At 37.6% G+C, this 23,226-nt stretch overlaps 1 protein-coding gene across 5 annotated transcripts in view; it reads left to right on the top strand.

Annotated features, from left to right (window-relative positions):
* The window catches only part of NME7 (NME/NM23 family member 7), a 172,010-nt gene that overhangs the window by 128,982 nt on the left and 19,802 nt on the right, over positions 1 to 23,226 (top strand). The window lies entirely within an intron of this gene.

The following is a 23,226-nucleotide window of genomic DNA, read 5'->3' as shown; positions in this document are numbered from 1 at the left end:
TTTTTCTGATTGGCCTATATTACTATGGTTTAAAAATATTTTAGAAAGTAAAAAGCTACAACATTGACTAAATAATGTGGAATTTGTTTCAGAATCAGAAAGAAATACCATTACCGGAAGTTTCTAGTCATAAAGATATATCGATGAAATTAAGAAGTTCAGTATGCAATGTGATAGCATTAAAAGTAATAACTACCATTATTGACTCTTTATATATCAGGTTCTATAATAATTATGATAAATGCGTTGTATAAATTTCTCTTGACCTCCACAGCAAGTCTGGTAAGTTGGCATTATCATGTGTGTTTTTTTCAGAAAAATGAAATTGAGACTCAGAAAGGTTAAGTAACATCCTCAAATCAAACAGCTAATATAGGACAAATTTTGACCTCTCATTTGTTTAATTAGCATAAAATAAGAAACAGTGAAAAAATACAAGAAAATGTAAGTGAAAATTGGTCTGGTTTGGGATTAAGTCATTTCTCAATTTTCAAGAAACTTGAGAGATTGACATTTTTAACTTCTTACAATTTAAAAAAATTTGTGTCAGAAGGAACTAAATGAAATTAAAAGATACGATAAATTTAATTGCTTATAGCATGAAAGTCAGAAAAATGACTGATTTCCTTAATACATATTTATTTTAGTGAGTATTGTTTTATGTCAAATCTATTGGTCTTTTTTTTTTTCCACCTTTAAAGTCATATATAGAAAAGTCTTCCCCAACATTTTGTTTTCATTTTCTCACACTGAAATACTCAACTCACTTAGAATTTATTTGATGTTTGGTGTGAGCTATGGATCCAGTCAGCTGCCACAACATTCTTTATTAAATCCTTCTGTTCTTTCATGGTTATTTCTCATGTATTGAATTCTTATGTACACTTGTGCCTGTTTCTGAACTTTCAATTTATTCCATTGGTCTGTGCTAGCAAAATTCTATTTTTATTATTGTAGTCGATTTAAACTTTTAAAAGGTTTTCTTGGTTATTCTCTTAAACTTATTTCTCAAAATGAAATTTACCAAGTTCTTTATCCCGCCCCCACAAGATGCCAACGGGACTTTAACCGACATTGCAGTATGTTTATGGATTAGTGTGAGGGTGACGTGGCAAGTGGGTCCCTCCAACTGCCTGTGTGGTGTGCTGCTTTTTTTTTTTTTTTTTGATGTGCTTCTTCTTTTATGCAGACAGTAGCCTTTTTTACATGGGTCTTAGACATAGCCTGTTAAATTTATTTCTGTCAGTTTTTGCTTTTGTTGCTGTAGAGAATGATTTAGCTGGCTCCATTATTTCTGGTACAATCCAAGATGTTCATCTGCTGAAATCTTATCCAAACTGTACCCTAGTATGAAATTTAGACGTAAATACTTCTGAAATGTAAAAATGTAACATTTTATTTTTACCCAAAGGATTAAATACTTACTTTAAATTTTCACCTATTTTATAAGTATTCCCTTTACCCTCTGAGAGCTTAGGATCTGTAGATTAGCCTTGAAGTCAGACGGTTGTTCAATGAAATTGAAATATGATTAACAATGAAATGTATGCCCACTGGAAAATATTATCCAAGATATGCGTGTGATTTTGCTCATGCAATTTGAAAGAGATTGTTACTACATGTAGTTTACAAAGCCATTCACTAAATGATTAAAAATCTTTCTGACGTAACTGCACAGGATATTTAATTGCAAATTAATGGCTGTGTGGTTTCGAGAATTCCTCAAAACCGGAAGTTGGAGCTCCAGCGGCCTCCTTTCACATGGCCAATGATTCATACTTGCCGAGACCTGAAATAAGTCACTTCTTCTTTCCATGCCTCACTTCTCTTATCAATAAAATGGAGTAAGGAGTGCTGATACTACCAAGGGGTGTTCTCTTAGTCCGAGGATTAACTATTTGCAGATTGTTACTTAGCTTTAAATGGCAAAGTATTATTTTAAAAACAGACAGACTAACAGAGGCCCAAAGAGTTATCTGCTCAGAGACTTTTCAAATGAAATTCAGGATGACACAAAGACAAGCTATCTGATCAGGCAAGCACATTGTACTTAGATCTACTGTTCATTAAGGGAACATCCATTAGTTATACAGTGACCATAAAATTTATTGCCCATTCCAGAATCAATCAGGATGTTGGGACGAAAGGAATAAGCCAGAACTGTCATGGGCACACTAGTTATGTGTCAAGCAGGGAAGGAAGGGAACAAGCGACTTCTCCTTTTTCTCATGTGATGTTTACTGAGCTAAGTTTTATTTGCATCATACGTGTAGAGCTCAGAAAATATGGTTTCAGTTTATATTTTTGTCACCATCAGTTGTTTTATTTACTTATTTTTACAGCAATTATAGAGTGTGTTTTACTTGCTGACATTGTGATAGGATTTCAGAGTCAAACAGGGCATTTCTTCTGTCTCACTGAGCTCACAGTAAGTTTTAGAGGTCAGGGATTTTGGCATGAATATAGAAATCTGATTTCATTAGATGTGGCTGTTGTGACACAGCCACTTTTGTGGTTATGAGCAAAAATGACAGCGTCTATATAGTAAGAGACCTTCTAGGATGTTACTTTACTGCTGAGATGCCCCGATACTCGGTTGGTAGTAGTTACAAAGGTCTTAAATCTATGCTTGAAAGAAAGCATTAATGGAAAAATATTTAACCTAACTAATAATAAAAGAAATAAAAAATATTAGTTTCCTGCTAATGGGAAAGAATTTTTAAAGTATCCATGGCCACTTCCAGTGAGGCTTCAGGAAAATAGATACCTTCATATTGCTGGCGACAGCTGTGTGGCAGCAGGTACTGAAAGACATGGGATTTTTCCATACGCTTTGTTCCAGAATTCTACTTCTTAGAATCTCACCAAAGAAGGACAGGCAGCCGCAGGACTGCTAAATGGAAAGTTCCCACACAGATGTTCATTTAGGAAGTATTTGCGGATAATTAAAATTGGAAATAGTGTGCATGTCTAAAGATTTATCAGATATTTTTTACCTCTGAAAAAACCTTCCATCAAACTCATAGTCTGCATCAGAGCTCCATCTGCGTGTTTTCACAGCACCTTGCTTTCCTCTCGTGCAGTGGTATAGGGTCAACATCGCTCTGTACTCCAGGGCAAGTTACTCATCTCACTGAGCCTAGGATTCCTCATTCTGTAAAAGGAAGATAACAGTGCCTGTCTTATCAGGTTGCATAGCGCCCAGCACATAGTGATTTCCAAACAAATGATAACAAGTGTATTGTTGTTATTACCATGCATTTTGTTTACCTATATATATTTTCCCCTTGGACTTAGTACTCAAAGAGAAGAGAGTCTGGCCTGGCCTTTAAAAACTCTTTGACAAATCATCTTTGAAGGAAAAGAAAGAAGAGTTTGGTTCAATAAATTATGGTTCATGTACTCAGTACAAAAGTATGTAACATTTTTTCTTCCGTGTTGATAATGAAGACCCTATAGCAGTGGTTTCTAGCCTTGGTTGCATGTTAGAATCACCTAGGCAGTGTTTAATATACTAATGCCCAGATGCACCCTTAAACATTCTCATTAAAAAAATAATAATTTCCAGCTTATAGAAAAGTTGCAAGTACAGTCTACAAAACTTTAAAAAAATAAATAAATGTTTGGGATTAAGTTGCCACCATAATGTCCCATTTCTCTGAATACTTCAGGGTGTATTTTTAACATAAAGGGACATTGTCCTACATAACCAAATCACAAGCATCCAAATTAGGACATTAGCATCAATATGTTACTATTATCAAAGCTTTAAACTCCATTTCAAGTTTCGCCAGTTTATAGCAAATGGACTTTTAATAGCAAAAGGATCCAGGTCTGGGAATCATGCATTGCATTTAGCTTTCTCCTTTGTTTCTTACAATCTAGAACCATTTGTTAGATTTTCCTTGCCTTTCGTAACCTTGATACCTTTGAAATAATAAGCAGAGATTCTAATTTAATAGATCAGTTTATCCCTTTGCTCAAAGTACCAAGAAACTTTTCTAGATGACTTCCACCCTGTAGTCCTAACAAGACACTGACATATTTATCCTATCGTGTGGCATATATTTCTTCTGCAAAAAGTTGTTTGTTGGCTCCCCATTGTCCCTAAAAACGTGTGCTGCTTTTTTGGTTTTATGACTCAACATTGTGTGCACCTGTCCTCCGCACCCCTTCAGTGTTAGTCCCCCCTCGCATCTACGCCATTGGTGATACTCCTGAGGGTCGGTTTTACTTTCTCCTTGCTTTCTTTGTCTTTCCCAAAGCTTCACTGAAAAAACATGCATATTTCTCTGCCTTTCATTTTATTTCTGTAGTCTGTTTCCAGGACTGTCTTTCTCTGATTATCTTCAACACTTCACAGGTACTGAAGTTGAAATCCTCTAAGTTGCCAAATAAGTATATGGTAGAAAATTCAAGTGTGTTTGACTTTCAAATTCTGTATAGCAAAACGAGATACATCAGTCATTCCTGCAGATATTTACATTTTTAAAAAAATTTTTAAAATACCTTTATTGTGGTATGGTTCCTGTACAATAAACTACACATATTTCAAATGTACGATTTGATGAATTTTGATAGATGTAGACACCCATGAAACCAACACAACAATCAAGATACCCAGCATTTCCATCACTCCCCAAGAGGTGCAAATTTCAAACTTCCAATTTATAAAAACTAAAAATTCATCACTAGGGACACAGCAATAAACAGGGTTTATGTAGCTCCTGCCCTCATGGAGCTTACCTTCTAGAAGATAATAATCCTAGTAAACTGGTTTTTGGGATGATGGAAAAGAGGGGTGGATCTTTCCTGTTTTCCTTTTCCAAATGTTCTATAACTTGGTTATATCACTTATTTGGTTATAAAATGAATATTTAAGAAATAAATAAAACATTTCATCATATGTATAAATAGTTGGTCAAAGCAAGTCTGAATTTGGATATATAATTATTTCTGCATTGGTTTTTGTTCTGGTACTCTCTGGGGAAAAAAAATAAGCTATTAACCAGAAATAAACATAGGTGTAGAGGGAATAAGATGATTGAACAGGTCTGGATTTCATGGCTGTGGTTAGTGCAGGCCTCTGAACACACTAACACTCATAATTTATCTTTAGTTGTAGTTTCTATCTTGAAGGAAGAGTTATGATTTTTACTAGTACATTGTCCAAGAGGGAACAAGTTGTCCAAATCCAAGAGCAACTAGCTGTCTCTAAGAGATGTAAAAATAGTTTAGTAAGGCAGGAGCTTTGACCTTGAGGTAGAAAATGACAAGAGATAAGGCTGGAAAAATCAGCAAGGGCCTTGTAAAGTCGTATTAAGATGTCTGAGCTTTATCCAGAGGGCAACTATGTGTTTTACGCAGAGGCTTAGCACGATCACTCCTACCTGATAGCGATCAGGCTGGCTGCAGTGTCGAGAGCAGATGAAAGCGGGCCTGGGGAGATCAGTCTGAAGGAGACAGACTGGAGAGAAGTCTATTAAAATAATTCAGGGGAAGATGCTGGTAGTCTGAGCAGATATGACAGTAGGGGTAGCCAGAAGCGGTGAGCTTCAAAAGACATTTAGGCGGGTAGAAGTGACGGCCTCGGAGACAGACTGGATGTGGAGGGTAACCTATGGGAATGGGCACGATTAACTCCTGTCTGCAAGTGAAGATGGTGGTACAGAGACTACCCTCTTAATCTGTGATACAGATTTCTGAAAACCAAAGCTTTTTATTTTTATAAGTTTGATGGCAAAGCCTAACCTGATCTTAAATATGACTATGTACTGTCCTTCCTCAGTATCCATGGGGGATTGTTTCCAGGACCCCTACAGGTACCAAGATCTGTGGATGCTCAAGTCCCTTATATAAAATGGCATAGTATGGTTCACCCTTCATACCTATGAACCCATTTGAACCCACGGGTACAATTTTTCATATGATCCACTTAATGTGACCTTTCACACTGCTGCAGAAATATGAATGCATTAAGTGATGGGGAACTTCCCAGACTCTTTGTATAATATATCCCAGGATGGTTGTTGAAACCACCATTATCACTTCTGGGTTCCAGGCTGGAGGAATGGGAAGGGCAGGGGGCAAAAGGTGAAAAAACGCCAGCTCAGCCAGCTCCCTCCTCCCCATCCACTTTAAGAAGCTTTTCCAGAAGCCCCAGGCAACAACTTCTGCTTATGATTTATTTACTGGAATTTAGTCCCATGACTACCTCCTCCTTAAAGGGGGAGCTGGTAAATGTAGTTCTGTTGGTTGAGAACATTACTACCTCCGGGAAAAATCAAGTTTCTGTGAGAATGCAGAAAGGGAGGACGAGCACCTGGGAGATGGAGAGCAGTATCTGCCGCCAGAGGTCAACAAGGGTGACAGTGGTATTTACCTAGGGACCAGGGTTCCAGTAGAGTTGGCCCCTGCCATTCCCTAGTACAGTGGTTCTCAAGCATCCTCACCTGATCACCAGCATCTGCATCACCTGAGAACTGGGTGGGAATGAAATTCACTGGTACTACCACAGACCTACTGACTTGGAAATCCTAGGGCTCAAGCCCGGGAATCTGTGCTTTAACAAGCCTTCCTGGTGATTCTGATGCCTCTGAAGTTTGAGAATCACTGCCTGAGTGTGATGGTTCCCAGCCAATGGCATGCATTAAATCACCTATGGAGTTTTTAAAACTACATGAGCCTGGAACTCTGTCATAGAAGGTTCTGGGTAAGTAAATCTTGGATGAGCTTCCTGTATCTATTTATTTTTTTTAAGTGGCTGGTGATTCTGATATGGCTTATAATTAAACTAGCATTTGGAAATCATTGCCATTCAGACCTTTTGGAAAAAGTTGGTCATGATTCTGCTTTTGAGGTAAACCTAGACCCTGTGAGCAGACCAGCAAAGGGATTATTTTGCTTTGAGGACTCAGTAAGAATTGGAAATACCAACAATCTCGAAATTTGAAAAGCTCTATTACCTCTTTCAGTGGATTCAATGGCAGCCAAGGATTATTACGCTCCCCAGGGAGCCCCAATCTCTGATTGGGGGAGTCTGGCTTCTCAGGAAGGAGCCAGCCATGACCTGGTTCATTACCTGGATTTCTTGGGGGAAGGCTCATGGTCAAGGCTGCCACAATGCCCTCCTGGGAATTAACTAGAGGCCTGTGTGTATGTGCACGTGAACATTGATGCATGCTAAGGCTCACAAGGCCAGAGGCCCTGGGTCTCTCACAGCTGAAAGCGGTTCTCAGATTCTTCAAATCTGCACTCACATTAGCCTGGGCACATGGCTCTTAGGTGTGCCAGGAACCAAGTTACGTCTTGTCCTTCCAGATGGCTGGTTGTGTAAGTTCCTTGAGGGTCTGTACCTCTCAGACTGTTGTCTGTCTAGCTCTTGCCCAGAATACTGCTCTTTGTCAATGTCTGTTGAGTTAATGCCTGAGGGGCCTGGGGGAATGTTATCATGAATGGGGACAGTGCACCTCCATCCCCCTTTCTCTTTTCATATGGCTGAAATGTCACCGCCTGATGAGGGTGAGCCCCACTTTCAAGTGCCATATGCCACAACTCCCTCCATCTACCTGTTGTCAGAAAAGTCTACTGCTGTCAGCATCTTTTATTGCTGACTGTGTATGCTGGTCACACCTGAAATACGTGCATGTGGAAAGCTGATGATTTGCATAGATTTTTCTTCCTTCTCAAATATAATGTTTCAAAAGTCTCCACATTAACCTTAAAAAATCCTGAAAATATAAGAAGCATTAGGCTATCAAATTGTAATTGTTTATGGTCCAGTTAGGATTTCATCAGAATTGGTTATTTTCTCAGATAAAAGAATCTGTAAGGAGCAATTTCATGTTCTCTCCTGTATCCTGCCGTACACGGAGTCCTTGCTAGATTGCTCCATGACTTTCACCCCAGACAGTCCTCACGCTAGCTTAGTAATAGATGGATCTCTGATGGTTCCCTCATTTAGCAGAGATAGGAGTTTAATTTTTTATTCATGACAGTCATGGGTCTCTATTAATAAAATGCTGGAATAGTTTATCCCAAATAGTCATAATACCTATTCACTTCATGGAAATTTCTATAGACATTAATACTGTAATGTCCATGCAGTCGTTATAATGACTGAAATGACATTCCACAAAGTGCATTCACAGGTCTGCAGGTCGGTCTCAGTTCCTTAAGTACAGCCCCAGCTCCAGCTTCTTTTTTTATTGAGGTATAGCCAATTTACAATGTTGTGTTAATTTCTGGTGCACAGCATACTGATTTATTTATACATATATATACACCCATATATATTCCTTTTCATATTCTTTTTCATTATAGGCCACTGCAAGGTATTGAATATAATTCCCTGTGCTATACAGTAGGACCTTGTTGTTCATCTATTTTATGTATAGTAGTTAGTATCTGTAAATCCCAGATTCCCAATTTATCCCTCCCCTCCTCCTCTCCCCTCTGATAACCATGTTTGTGAGTCAGTCTCTATTTTCTAAATAAGTTTATCTGTGTCCCTTTTGTTTTTTGATTCCCTGTATAAGTGATATCATATGGCAACTTTCTTTAGATCGGCTGTCTTCTCACTCTGAAAAGTAACAAGCCTAACCACTTAAAGGTCTATATTTAATATGATTATCCCACTTTTTCTAGGCATTTATAAAATCATTTATTGTAGGCTCTAGGAAATAAATCTAAATTGATCCTTTTGGAAAGATTGGTTAGTTAATAACTATGGAAAATCTGTACAAAATAAATTAGATGAAGAGTCATTGAATGAAAAATGACCTTACAGGAGTGTTAAAAAATCTTCAGGAATTTTATCTCAGTACTTTCTCATCTTCCCTACCAATTCCCTAGCAGTGGTTCTCAAACTTTAGCAGGAGCAGAATCTCCTAGAGGGCTTTTTAAACACACTAATCGCTGGGCCCCACTCACTCCAGAGTTTCTGATCCAGTAGATCTAATTTGCTTTTCCAACAAGTTCCCAGTTAACACTGATGCCATCGGTCCAGAGTACCACACTTTGAGAACCATTGCCCTAGGCCAAAAGTCACTGCACGCTCTTACACTGTTAGGTCAAGTTGTTGTCTTGGTTAATTGTTCTCAGACGTGGGATTTCATAGTCTAGGGACATTTCGAAAAATAAGCCAAGCAATGAACAGTAACAAAACCCACACTGGGGAGAGACAGAACAATCAACTTCAAAAACTTTACCAAATGAGGATGTTAAAAAAAAAATTGTTTTCCATCATTACCATCATTTTGTTTAGAAAGGGACATTTAGTTGCCAGCATCACTTAATCACCAAAGAATAGCCTGTCTCTTCAGCTGGATAAATTCAGCTTGACTCAAAGCTGACTCTATTGCTGCGACATGCCAAGGGCACAATGGTGGAGGCAGGCGGCTACAGGGACAGGCAAAATGTGGTTGCATTTTTCTGTAGATACTTTTAAAACAGTAGTAGGATCCACTAAAAGTTTTTCTACTTTTTATTTACCTGTAGAGGTAGGTTCAATGTTAGTGGGAAAATACTGGCCCCTGCTCAGAGTGGACTACTCCTGCCAGCCCTCGGTTCACCACTGCTTCAGTGCCCTGATTTTTCCCTTTTTGCTAGAGAGCAGTGTCATGTCATCCTGGTCCTGACCCACAGCACCTGCAGAGTAGGGGACAGGAGCCGCTGGGCTAAGTTACATGTGGTCATGGAGTCCTGGAACCTTAATTTTACTCCAACCCGATATGAAATACATGTATCGTGTTTCTCAGGTCAAAGAGGAATAGAAATTATTTGAGATTTCTTTAGTCCTGAGAGTGATGATTTATGCATATTTAAGAAAATTGCACAGATTTTTTAAACACATACAAAAAACAAAGAACAAAAAGCCTTTCTAATTTGTTTGGGGAGGTAAACTGAGAATTCTTCTAACACTCTACCTGGGCTCACACACGGTGTCGTAGGTGTGAATGTTAAAAAAGAAATCTTTAAATATGACCAACTGACAAGGGAAGAATATTCTCATTCAAAGTAGGGAGCCAGAGGTTGTTGTTTTTTTTTTTTTTAATATCATTATGTCCTTCAACACTGTATGAAGAATTAAAAATTAATTTTCTCTTCTTAATCCATGACTTTTTTTTACCTTAAAAAAATTTTTTTTTAATTGAAGTACAGTCAGTTACAATGTGTCAGTTTCTGGTGTACAGCATAATATCCCAGTCATGTATATATATACATACATTCATTTACGTATTTTTTTCCATTAGAGGTTATTATAAGATATTGAACGTAGTTCCCTGTGCTATAAGACTTTAATCTTTTTTTTTTACATTTTTTATTGCATTACAGTCATTTCACAATGTGTCAAATTCCATTGTAGAGCACAATTTTTCAGTTATACATGAACATACATATATTCATTGTCACATTTTTAATCTATTTTTATATATAGTGGCTAACATTTGTAAATCTCAAACTCCCAAATTTATCCCTTCCCACTCCCTTTCTCCAGTAACCATAAGATTGTTTACTAAGTCTGTGAGTCTGTTTCTGGTTTGTAGATAATTCATAGTGTCCTTTTTTTTTTTTTTTTTTAAGATTCCACATATGAGTGATATTATGTGGTATTTTTCTTTTTCTTTCTGGCTTACTTCACTTAGAATGACATTCTCCAGGTCCATCCATGTTGCTGCAAATGGCATTATTTTATTCTTTTTTATGGCACATGACTAATTTTTAAAAGTTAACTGAAAAGTGTGTGTATGTTTTATTTTAATTTCATTCATTCATTGATTAGAATGTGTGATCACTTGATTAGGTGGTGTTTTGAGGACACATGTATTATATAGTCCCAGCCTTTAAGGAATCGAAAGTTTAGCTAGGAAAACAAGATAAATACACATATAAAGTTAAATTGTAATATAAAATTAAACACCAGCATAAAAAAATGTCAGGTAGTGAGTGTGGGATGAAATGTCAGAGACAGTATGATGGGAGTGTAATGGAGAGCAGTATGACTGTGGCTAGAGGGACAGGGAAATTCCATTAGTGAAATTGCTCTCGAGGAAGCCTTGAAGAAAAAGGCAGGTTTTTATACGCAGAGAGGAAGGGGAAATGGCAGGCTAGTTTCAGGAAAACAATGAGTTACCCAAATCTAGTTAAAGTGGAGGGTTCCTTTAGTAGGTTACAGGAGATAAACTTGGAAAGGAAAACTAGAGCTAGATTATGAAAGTTTTTGAAGGCTTTTTTTTTTTTCTGATGGCAATAATGAACATTAGGATTATGGTGATAAAAAGTAACTGCAATTTACTGAGCAGTATATACCAGGCTGTATGCTAAATGGTTTACCTGCACTGCCTAAAAGCCTTATTGGGTAGGCCTTATTCATCTCTCTTTACAGGTAAGGAGAGTGGTTCTCCCCGCGGGTGAGATGATTGGCCAGTGTCACCCCACAATTAAGTGGTGGAGAGCAGAAATTTAAACCTCCGCCTGTCCGAGTCCAAACCCTACACTTCCATCCAGTAAACCAGGTCAGGGATGGCAAAAAGGTTTCAATTCGAGCGCCAACTCTTGATTTATTTTAAGATTGCAAGACCACAGCTAAGCAGAGGAAGATATGCTGTCATGGAATACTAATGACTGCCATGAATGAGGGATGGGAGTTTGTTGGTGTGTGTGACACACAGTGGCTCCTTAGACTCTAGAAAACTGGAAACAGTCAAAGGCTTTTGAGTCGGGTGATGACCTGACAAAGTGGAGTTTCCAAAACTTTGACCAGGCAGCAGAGTTTAAGTGAATGGCTAACAGGAGTAATGGAGGCATATGCTCTCATCATCCAGTGAGAAGTCTTAAGGGCTTGGTGGCCTAAAATACTAACAGATGTTCTTTTACTTTAATCATTTCTACTGTAAAAGGTACAGTTCTTTGAATAATATCTCTCTCCTCCACTAAACTCTATATTTTTTTTGTTCATTGCTTAATTCCCCAGTGCCTACGCACTGAATGCATTTTTCTTAAATTTAGTAATGTTAAAAGTAATGGTAATAATAGTAAGCACTTACTTTGTGCCCAGTGTTGGGCTAAGTATTTTCAGCACAGTGAGTACACCTGGAACCAGACCACCTGGGCTTAAATTCAGCTCGTCCACTTACGAGCTGTTTAAGCAAGTTGTGTAAAATCTTGTGCCTCAATGCCCTCACCTTTAAGATGAGCACAGTAATAGTACTTACCTGAGAGGGTAGTTGCGAGAAATAGATTGTTTGGCATATGTAAATCAGTAAGAATAGGAAGTGTTCAGCAAATATTATTGGTTGCTATTGTGTTTATCATTATTATCGTAATCTTTACCATTACTTCATTTGGCCACTGGAAAATGCATCAGCATGAACAGGAAAACTACTTTTATGATGTGCTCATTAAGTGTGAGGCCTGTTAGACTCTTTTGCAAAAACAATATTCCAGTGAAGTTAAAACCCAAAGTATAATTTCACTGTCAGAAAACACTTAATTCTGTTTTTATCAAATACAAAGCACATACAGACCTGATTTCAAATTACATGTTTTTAAGCATAAGTCAAAGAAGCCTTTCTGTTTCAGTGTAGCCCTTTATGACTGAGCATCAGATTTTATTCCTTTGCAAGCAATCCAAAGGTCAGGACCCAGGTGCTGGCTAGCCTCAGTGCCACAGTAGCTAAACTTGGTCCTCTTGTTTTTCTGTTTTCCAACCTCTTGTCTCCTTGTATAAACTCTATTTTCTATCACCAGGCAGTAAATGAAACTCATGAATGATTCCTTTTTTAGCTGAGGTTTGAGAGGCAGAAGCTGGATGAGCTAAGAGTAAGGGAGTGAGAATACAGTTTATGTAGACAAGCAAAGCTTCCCTTGGCTGACTCCTTATTAAAAACAAATAAAATACGAACTTTCCTCCGTTCCCACTGAGTGGTGCTTGTTTCCAGTTTGTAGCCCTTCACCTTGATGACTTTCAGTTACGCTGACGTATGAATTTCAATGAGTGTGGTCAGTTCTTGGTCATTTACCAGAATGGCAAAATGAAGAGGTTTGCAAGGGCAAGGGCACTTGAAATCCGGAGAGAGCCCAGCAGCCATCTGTCCATTAAGTGCAACCTGTTCACCAAGTGACATTTTACTTTTTTGATAGTAAGTGTCCAAGTGGAATGATTTACTCTTCTACTCTTAAATTTGTTGTTTTTAGCCATCTTCTTATGAAGCTCAAAAATATTTGTTGTGGACTTAAATGTTTTATAATTAAATGAAGGTGATTAAGAATTATGAAGGGACTCAAAGTCACAAACTAGAATTTAAAAGACTGACTCATCCCAGAATTATGTAATCTAGATTTGATAAGATTATATTATAACCAAGTATAATCCTCCAGCGATAGAAATGTATAACTAAAATAGTAACCTTTCTGAGTTAAATATTACTTAAAACTAATAAATAAATATGCTCACTGGTGCTCTTATTTCCAGTAATCCTAGAGTTGAAAGAAACTTCCAGAATAGCATTGCTATGGTGTCTGCTGTGTGTACAGGCATCCTGTAAAAGAAAAAAATTGCACCAAGCCAGCACTCATGGGGGTACATGGCTTTGATCCTGATCTCAGGTAAGGGAGATGAAGTGCCCTTTTGGGCCAGAGATACTTGTGTCTCCACTGGCCCGTGTGGTGTCACATCCACATGAGTACCTCCAAGGGCTGCCTGGTCGCCTCATTTCCCTGACTCTGAAAGAATGAGGAGGAAGGTATAACCTTCCACTCCTTGTCCTTTGCTCTCTGCAGTTTGACCCTGAACTCTTGTCTCTGGTCTGCACGCTGCTTCATTTTTTAGCCAGTGACTAGGCATGATCTGAGTTAATAAATAACTGCCAGGTGACTAATTGAAGGTCCTTAGAGAGGACCTAGAAAGGAGCCTAAAACATTGTTGACCTAATCAAATTCATCCTCTTCATTCATGAAATATTACTGCAACTTCCACTTTGGTGTCAGGGTAAAAGCTGCTAACCCCACTACTGTCCTTTGCCCATTAGACAGCCATGGACGTTTCTGTGTTACTAAGGGAGAAAACAGAACCGAAAGAAGTGGAAGGAAAATACTAGGCCCAGTGTTTTCAAGAACAAATGCATTAAGATTTTGCAGGTTATGTAAAGCTTCTGAAGGAACCTGAAAGGGCTTTAGTCTTCAAATGTCAAATTCCTCCACTACCACATAAATACTAATTTTGTGTAAGCAATTTTCTGTGAAGGAAATGGTAATAGTAGTTATTTCCTGTTCTCCTTTAACCTGAACATTCCTTTACCCACAAAGGTAGCAACTAGACAACTAGACAACTAGACAACATCACAGCAGAGTCACACATTCTTCTCCTGATGCAGGAATAGATGAAATGCAAGCTATTGTAGTTATTTTTTTTTAATTTATGTTGGACAAATGTTTATGTCATATAGTTAGGAACATGGTAGTCATGTTTGTGGCTAAGTTCAAAAGTTGGCTATGCTATGAAATTTATTAACTCCTTCACGTCATGCTTATTAATTTTGTATTTTTGTGGTGGCAATATTAACTAGCTTTAGGGTATACTTACTGTGTGCCAAGCATTGTTCTAAGTGTGTTACATGCATTAATTCACATATCTCTCAGTGAAGTAAATATCATTACCCTGCTTGCAGATGAGTAACTGAAGCACAGAAGGGTTAAGCATCTTTCCCAAAGTCACACAGCTAGAAGGTAGCAGAATGGAGATTGAACCTAGGCATCCTGGGTCCAGAATTAACGCCTTCTAACCTCACCACCTTTATATTATAGTCTTAAATGTAACAAGTATTACTTCTCCAGAATTCACGATAAAATGGTAGGTGGGAGCAGAAAGGCTTGGGGGGAGAATATTTGGCCTCCCTCAATAATTAGACTGATAGGATATTCACTTATGCATCATCCTATTTAATTTATATTTTTATTCATGAACGTGACCCCCCTCAGTTTTAGGTGAAAAATATAAAATTATTTATTCCTCAAACTCTCATCCAGCAGGCTGCTTACATTGTCTTTGGCTGTACTCTTGGTGAATTCATATGTAATTATGGATAAGAACATTCATTTTTGCTTAGTTTATACAGAATGCCTATGTAGGTTCCCCCCAAATCATTGCAGCTTCCAAATTTCTGTCTCAGAGTGTAGATGCAGGCTAGGAAGTCTGCCTTGGAAAATTATGGCTGATTCTTTGAAAAACCACAGATTTGTTTATTATTTGAGACAAATGTTCAGCATTGAGGGTTTTTTTCTCCCAATAATATTAAATACTGTCTCTCTCCACTTCGTACTTCTCTTTTCTCCCTCTCCAATGAATATTCCGCCCATTCATTGTTACACTCTATGTAACCAACTTGCAAAGAAACTCGGGGCAGCTGCTCCCCTGAGCCTGCCTGCTCTCCTGTTGAGAGTGTACTGTCTATCCCGTAATACATCCCCACTTTACTTTCTTGACCTTCGTATCTCGGCTCTGAATTCTTTCTGCCGTGAGGCAAGAACCTAGTCGCTGCAACTTCTTGACCATACTCTCCTTTTTCACCACATTTTAGTCCGCATCACTTGTAGTATGCACAGTGTGCCCACAACTGTGCTGGACAACATTTTTGTTTCTAAGGGTTGTAAAAATTCTTTTTTCCTACATAATTGGTTTTTTTTGTTTTTAAATTCAACATATATGATGGCTTCATTTTTGTCGGCAGCACACTCTTGTTTGGTTTTCAGCCTTTTTTTTTTTTAACTGCCCCTGTCATTTTATGTACAGAACATAGTCTACTCCATCAGTGATCTCTCATTCCTGCAGGGGTTTGAGTGGGAGCGGGGGTGTTGAATGAGGCTGAGAGAGGAAATCAGTGTATCAGTTCTCAGCAGGCGTGCAGGGTGTTAAAAGATTGTTCCCCATGGAAGCTTCTGATAAGGCTTCTGTCCCTTGCCTCCTCCCTGCTCTCACCCCTCTCCCCACTGTCCTGCCATCACTGACCTATGACGGCAAATGAATCTTGGCATAAGAGAGGAGTCCCAGAGTTAGTGAAAGAGAAGTGTGTGAATTGACCATCTCTTTGGATCCTTCCCCATCACATTCTGTATTATGCTTTTAGTCTTTTGTGTAATGAATGGTAATCTCTCCAATAATAACTACTGGTCCCCTTTGGTATTAACTGTAGAATTACAAATATGTTAATCTGCTGGGTAAATGAATAACACCTGCAGGTTTAAAACAGCAAAAATAATTTCTTGGCTTGGAGTATCAGCGTACATAATTTTCTGTGCAAAGTTCTCCTTTTTGCTTGTTACACATTAACTTTTGGGTTACTGTACAATCACCGTCTGAGAGCTAAAATCTGCTTACTATTCATGGGGCAATGAGAATTGTAAAACATTGTACAGCAGTAGCAGGCAGCATGGTATTGAACCTTTCCATAGGGTGTTGTAATGATACAGTTTGAGTATTGCCTTCAAACTCTTTTAGTAAAGAATTCATTGAATTCATTGTTCTATTGGTTGTATGATGATTTTCTGTAATAGACACCCACACTGACATTGATATATATGCTAGATTTTTTTTTTTTAGGATAAAATAACTTTGTTATGTGTCATCTGTGTTAATGGCCTTTGTTGATGATTATATATTGTTGATACTCAATTTATTTATTGGTATTCCAGTTTGTCATCTCAGTTAAGGGATATTATCTGTGGATTCTCTTAGCTCTTCTACCATGGTCAATTTTGGTTCTTCAATAGTTCGGGTTGACGTACATTTATTAAAGATCTATTTGTGTTATTCACTATTCCAAACACTGGGGCAGAGGTAGGGGGAGGTGGATTAAGACATGGTCCCTAAACTCAAAGAATTTAATGTTCTCTAGGAAAGACTACAAGTTTGACATCAGGAATCAAATGCTAGGAGGCTGATCTTCACCTATGGGGATCATGGGGTACCCATTTCCCAACATGGGAGTCAGGTGAGGCTCCTGGAAGATATAACCTCTGTTCCAAGTATTGGAGGATAGGTGAAAACCAAAAAGTAAAAATGGCATTCCAGGAAGGGAAATGGTGGCAAACCACCCGGAGTTTGATATATTAATGAGTTTAAAGTGATATTAGAGAATGGTAGGTGAGCTTGGAAACATAGCTAAGTCAAATAATCGTTTTATGCTGTATTTAGGAACTTATACACTTAGTCTATAAGTGCCTGAGATGGTTTGCAAAATGTTGTGAATATATCATTTTCTTAAAAAAAAAAAAGCATCCAAAGTTTTTTTTAAATCAAATTTTGAAAGTGTTCCATGATCCAAAAATTAAGAATATTTGCATTGAAAGGTTTTAAGTCAATGACCATATTGTTCATTAATTAGAATAAAATAAAGCATCACCATATCCATATTTCACATCGTAAGCAATTTGAGGTACAGAACTATGTCAGTTCAAAGATCAGAGCTGCCAAGAAGACTCCTATATATAGCAGAAACCAAACCATAAATTCACTCATTAAACAAATATTTAATCGAAACATATTCTTGAATCATTTGTCCTGGTACCATGGAAAACTTTCCAGCCTTCTCCAATAAGAGTGTTAGATCTTGATAATGATTCTTTGTAAATGACCGTGACACTGAGAAGATGACAAAAGAGACACTGTCCCTTCTCAGAACTGAGCGTAATGGGGAAGGCAGCCATTAATCAGATAACCCCCAAAGAAATGAACCAGTTGAAAATGTCATCAGTTCCGTGTAGTAAAAGAAAGAACGAGGTGTAACAGGTGAGCCTGGTGTAGAAGGGGCACTAGGGAAGGTTTTCTTGAGGAAATGACATTAGAACTGAAATCTGAAAAAAACCGAGTGTGTCAGCTGGGGAAGAAGGTAAGAGAGACCCCAGACTCTAAAGCTCTGATGCAGGAAAGTGCTTGGGGTGTTTTAGGAAAGGAAATAGGGGCCCATAAAGTGCAGTGGGGAGAACAGCATGATGTGACTCCGAAGAAATAGAGATTGAGCCATGCGCCTCCTGGGCTATTTCAATATGATAAAAAAAAAAAAAAAAAAAAAAAGGATCTTTATGCTAAGAACAATGAGAGGCAACTGGTGGGGAAAATGGGCACCGACATGATGAGGTCTGTGTTTTTTAAGATCTCCCTGGCTGCTGTGTAGGAAATGATCTGAAGAGGGGCAAGTTGGGAAAAAGTTACCAAAAATACACAAGTGTAACAACTGATAATACATTGATACCATGTACTTTATTTAAATGTATGGGTTGTTGTAAATTTGCTTTAGTTTCTCTGTGTGGAAACTGATGAGCTGAACCTGTGGTCCTCTAAACTCAGACTTCCCCACAAGTGAGCTGAGAAATTGATCCTCGGAGACCCAAGAGCAGTACCTTTATTCCTGAAAGGCTTCCTGCTGTGGCTTCATTGTGCCGTACAAGAATTAGCATTTTCTGTATGTGCCGTGAGTGGCAAAAGACTGAGAGTCCCGCTCCAAACCTCCTTTGTGCGCTGACGTTTCATGATTCTACGTTTTGAGGAAATCAGATTCCAGTCTAAGCCCCGTGTTTTTTTTTACCAATGAGGAGAGTGTGGCCCAAAGAAGGAAAATGTCTTGCCTGAAGATCGCATAGCTCAGTGTACAGCATGTTAGTATCCTAACCAGTAATGCTGGGTTTTTCTAATATGTATACTATCTTTATATTCTTGATAATCAGGCAGTTGGTTATTATGACAATGATCAGGATTGCAGGTGTTTTTTTTTCTTAATTATAAACAGAAGCATGTTCTGTATTTTTTCGATGACTTGCTGCTCTAAGATAGCAAAGTTCATTTTATGAAAACCTGAAGCTTGAAAACTTCTGAGAATTGACTTCCTAGGAGAACAGACTTCCAATTTTATTCTGACTAAGCTGAAAATATTGCAAGACCAGCATTTCTAAGTCAGTCCAAAGTCTGTAAGCATATAGAAGTGATGAGTAGGAAGAGAAATTAGCTGATCTTTTAATAACTTTTTACTTGATTTGAACTTGCGTTTAAAGGTAAATCAGATGTTTAAAGTTGAATTTGATCACTTTGAGACATCACTGCAGTCTCGCAGCCGTAAACCTAATGACGAGACACTGGAAGGCTGAGTCCAGCCGCTGCAAACACTCCTCTGACTTGCTTGCCAGCATTCTATAGCAATAGGAAGATGGCCTTTGTAATTCTTCTGTCTTCCAAATTTCATGTGAATGCATCTAATTGATAGAGCTTAATTTTAACAAGAGTCTTAGCTGTAGGGGAGCTTGGGAAACGTAGTTTTTAGCTCTCCGGCTACCAAACAGGAGGAGGATGAAATGGAAGTTGAGAGACCCAATCTAAGTATCTGCCACAAGGATGTAGCCGGGGGTGTGGTGTACAGCTAATGCTCAATAAATGATAGCTACTGTAAGTTTTGCTGCTGTTTGGTATATTAATAGCCAGAGAACAGGTATCAATCACTTAATCTCAATGCGTAATTTACTGTAAGCTTTTATTAACCTTAAGAGGTTGATTTGCTTCTAAGGGGATGCACTAAGGATGAGATTAAATGTAAATTTTCATCTATGTTGTGAACCCATTACTTATAAGATCCCCTTTTCTCCCTGTCAAGATGGTAGTAAATGATGAAGCAAATTTCTATGTATTGTCTGATTCAGTTAACACAATAACTGAACTAGAACAATAGGACTCAATTCAGTTCACTGTTTTGTGATGGGATATGCCTTGCAGCATTCAGGTATAAACGGCTGGCTGATCTTGTTAGGTGTCTAGACACAAACTAAATCTTCTTTCCTATAATAAACTGTCAGTGGTACAATCGTTTTGAAATTATTATTTTATAAATAATAGCGCCACACTCTCCTGCTTTCACCACTGTTATCTTCATTTTTCTCCTCTTTTATTTTCTCTACTCATTCCCCTCTATTCCGATAAGCCTTTGGCACCCGGAAACCCTAATAACAAAAACACCTGTGTTTTTCTTTCCATCACTGTTTTAGGATGATAACAAAACCACTAAATAGTAGGTCAGTTACAAAGTCCCCTGGTCTTTCTGACCCAGGGACACCTGTTTTCCAAATGCCCCTCTTCACCTAGAGATTCGTAGATTGTGCTGGTTTTGCTTAAGAAAGAGAAGATCTAATAAGAACTGACTTACAAGAATAGATGAGCACTTTTGCAACTAACTAACTGAACATGCCTAGAAGAGTAGTCAGCTTAGGCATCGGACCTATCTTTTGATGGTCAAGCAAAGGGTAATGTAATGTGCCCTTTCTCCTGCATTTAATTTGTGACATAAATTTCCCTTAAACTATTTTTATTTCATTCTCTATTTTATGTTTTCCAATCAGTTGCATTTAGAAAGGATGCTTATCTCCAGAATCAGTATGAGAAACAAATTTAAATGTTTAGAGTCAATAAAATTGAAAACATCTTTTATTCACTCATGTATTTATTTAAGAAACATTTCTTGAATACATACATAACTACATTTAAGGTCCAGAAAACTTTCTCATTGTATTATTTCTTTGCATCACATTTTATTTAAGGACTTTAAAAGTCAATTCTTTGCTAATATATATATATGTTATACATATATATATTTTATACACACACACACACACACACACACACCTCTTTAGCTCTATCACTAGGGAATGGCTACATAAGGTACAGATCCTGACCTCATGGAGCTAACATTCTAAGAAGATGAAACAATTATACATAACATGGCAATTGGCAAAAAGATATTATATATGACTTAATAGATCAAATGCCACTAAATAATGAGTTAATCTAGAATTATGAACATTATGCTTTTTTGTTGTTTTTGTTGATGGCGCTGTTGTTTATTAGACTTTTTTTTTAAGAGCAGTTTTAGGTTCACAGCACAATTAGGGGGAAGGTACAGAGATTTCCCGAATACCCTCTCCCCTAACACATGCACTGCCTCCCCTTTATCAATATCCCTGACCAGAGTGGTACATTGTTAAAACTGATGAACCTACACTGACACATTATTATCACCCCAAATCTGTAGTTTACATTGCAGTTCACAAAAGTCTACACCTTCGGTGGTGTACGTTGTGTGCAGTTGGACAAAGGTATAACGGCACACAGCCACCGCTACAGGGTCATACAAAGTAGTTTCACTGCCTTAAAAATCCTCTGTGATATGTCTATGCATCCTTCCTTCTCCCCAGCCCCTGGCAACCACTGGTCTTTGTACTATCTCCATAGTTCTGCCTTTTCCAGAATGTCATATATTTTGGAATCATACAGTATGTAGCCTTTTCAGATTGGCTTCTTTTACTTAGTAATAAGCATTTAAGGTTCCTCGTATCTTTTCCTGGCTTGATAGATCATTTCTTTTTAGTATTGAGTAATATTCCGTCGTCCGGATGTACCAGTTTATTTATCCCTTCACCTCTGAAGGACAGCTTGTTCTCTTCCAAGTTCTGGCAATTATGAATAAAACTGCTACAAACATCTGTGTGCAGGCTTTTGTGTTGACATGTTTTCAACTGTTTTGGGTAACTACCAAAGAGTGTGATTCCTGGATCATGTGGTAAGAGTCTGTTTAGTTTTGTAAGACACTGCCAAACTGTCTCAAGTGGCTGGCCCATTTTTCATTTCCACCAGCAATAATGAGCATTCCTGTTGCTCTGTAACCTTGGCAGTGTTTAGTGTTGTCAGTATTTCTGTATTTTGATCCTCATAATTGAGTTTGGTGGTGTCTCATTTTTGTTTTAATTTGCATTTCCCTGATGACATATAACTTGGAATATCCCTTCATATGCTTATTTGCCATCTGTATATCCTCTTTGGTGAAGTATCTATTAAGTTCTTCAGCCCATTTTTTAATTGGGTTATTTGTTTTCTTATTGTTGAGTTTTAAAAGTTCTTTGTATATTTTGGATAACAGACCTTTGTCAGATGTGTCTTTTTACAAATATTTTATCCCAGTATGTGGCTTGTCTTCTCATTCTTTTGACAGTTTCATCTCAGAGCAGAATGTTTTGATATCAGTGAAGTCCAGCTTATCAGTTATTCCTTTCATGGATTGTGCCTTTGGTGTTGTTTCTGAAAAGCATCTCCATTCCCATGGTGATCTGGGTTTTCTCTTATGCTATCTTCCAGGAGATTTATGGGGATTTTTTGTTTGTTTGTTTTTATATTTAGGTCTATGATCCATTTTGAGTTAATTTTTGTGAAGAATCAGGTCTGTGCCTGATTCATTTTTTTGCATGTGGACATCCAGTAGTTCAACACCATTTGTTAAAAAGACTACTTTGCTTCATTGTATTGACTTTGTTCCTTTGTCAAAAAACTGTTGACTGTATTTGCATAGGCCTATTTCTGGGCACATTTTTTTTTTCCATTTATCTATTTGTCTATTTCTTTCATATCTTTCAAATAATTGGTCCATTTCATCTAGGTTATCAGATTTGTGGGCACAGAGTATTTCACAATATTCCTTTATTATCTTTTTAATTTCCAAGGTATCTGTAGTGATGCCCCCTCTTTCATTTCTGATATTAAAAACTTTTATTTTCTCTTTTTTTTTTCTTATTTAGCCTGGTTAGAGGCTTATTAATTTTATTCATCTTTTCTAGGGGCCAGCTTTTGGTTTTGTTGATTTTATCTGTTGATTTCCTGTTTTAAATTTTATTGATTCCTGCTCTAGTTTTTATTATTTCTTTTATTCAGCTTGATTTGAATTTAGTTTTCTCTTTTTTTCTAGTTTTCTAAGGTAGAAGCTTAGATTAACATTATACTCTATTTAAGCCTCCTTGGCAAATGCAAGCTTGAGTATTCACATTCTGAAATTCCTTCTGTCATTATTACCAACAAATGTATATTGAGATCCCTATATTTGAGGTATCCAAATATTTAACAGATAGTCTCGTGTGCATGAAGCTGTATTTTATGCCAGTTCTGTCTTGTTCTTAATTCTTAAAATATATTCCCATAATGTGTATTTCCATATGAATACAAATGAAGATCAGGGAGAGAAGTAGTGGAAGGGCCATGACATTTAGGAAAAGTCTTATATGGAGATGAGACTTGGCTAGACATTAAAAGAACTTAAGAAGAGGTAAGTATTCTACAAAGAGGGAGATTTTGAATAAAGACGTGGAAGGAAGACGTGTACAAGTTCAAAGAAACATCAACAGACACTTTGGCTGGAGTGATAGTGT

The sequence above is a fragment of the Camelus bactrianus genome, chromosome 21 (assembly GCF_048773025.1).
Source record: "Camelus bactrianus isolate YW-2024 breed Bactrian camel chromosome 21, ASM4877302v1, whole genome shotgun sequence".
Lineage (NCBI taxonomy): Eukaryota > Metazoa > Chordata > Mammalia > Artiodactyla > Camelidae > Camelus > Camelus bactrianus.
Note: the sequence above shows the minus strand (reverse complement) of the source record. Positions and strands in the feature narration are given on the sequence as shown.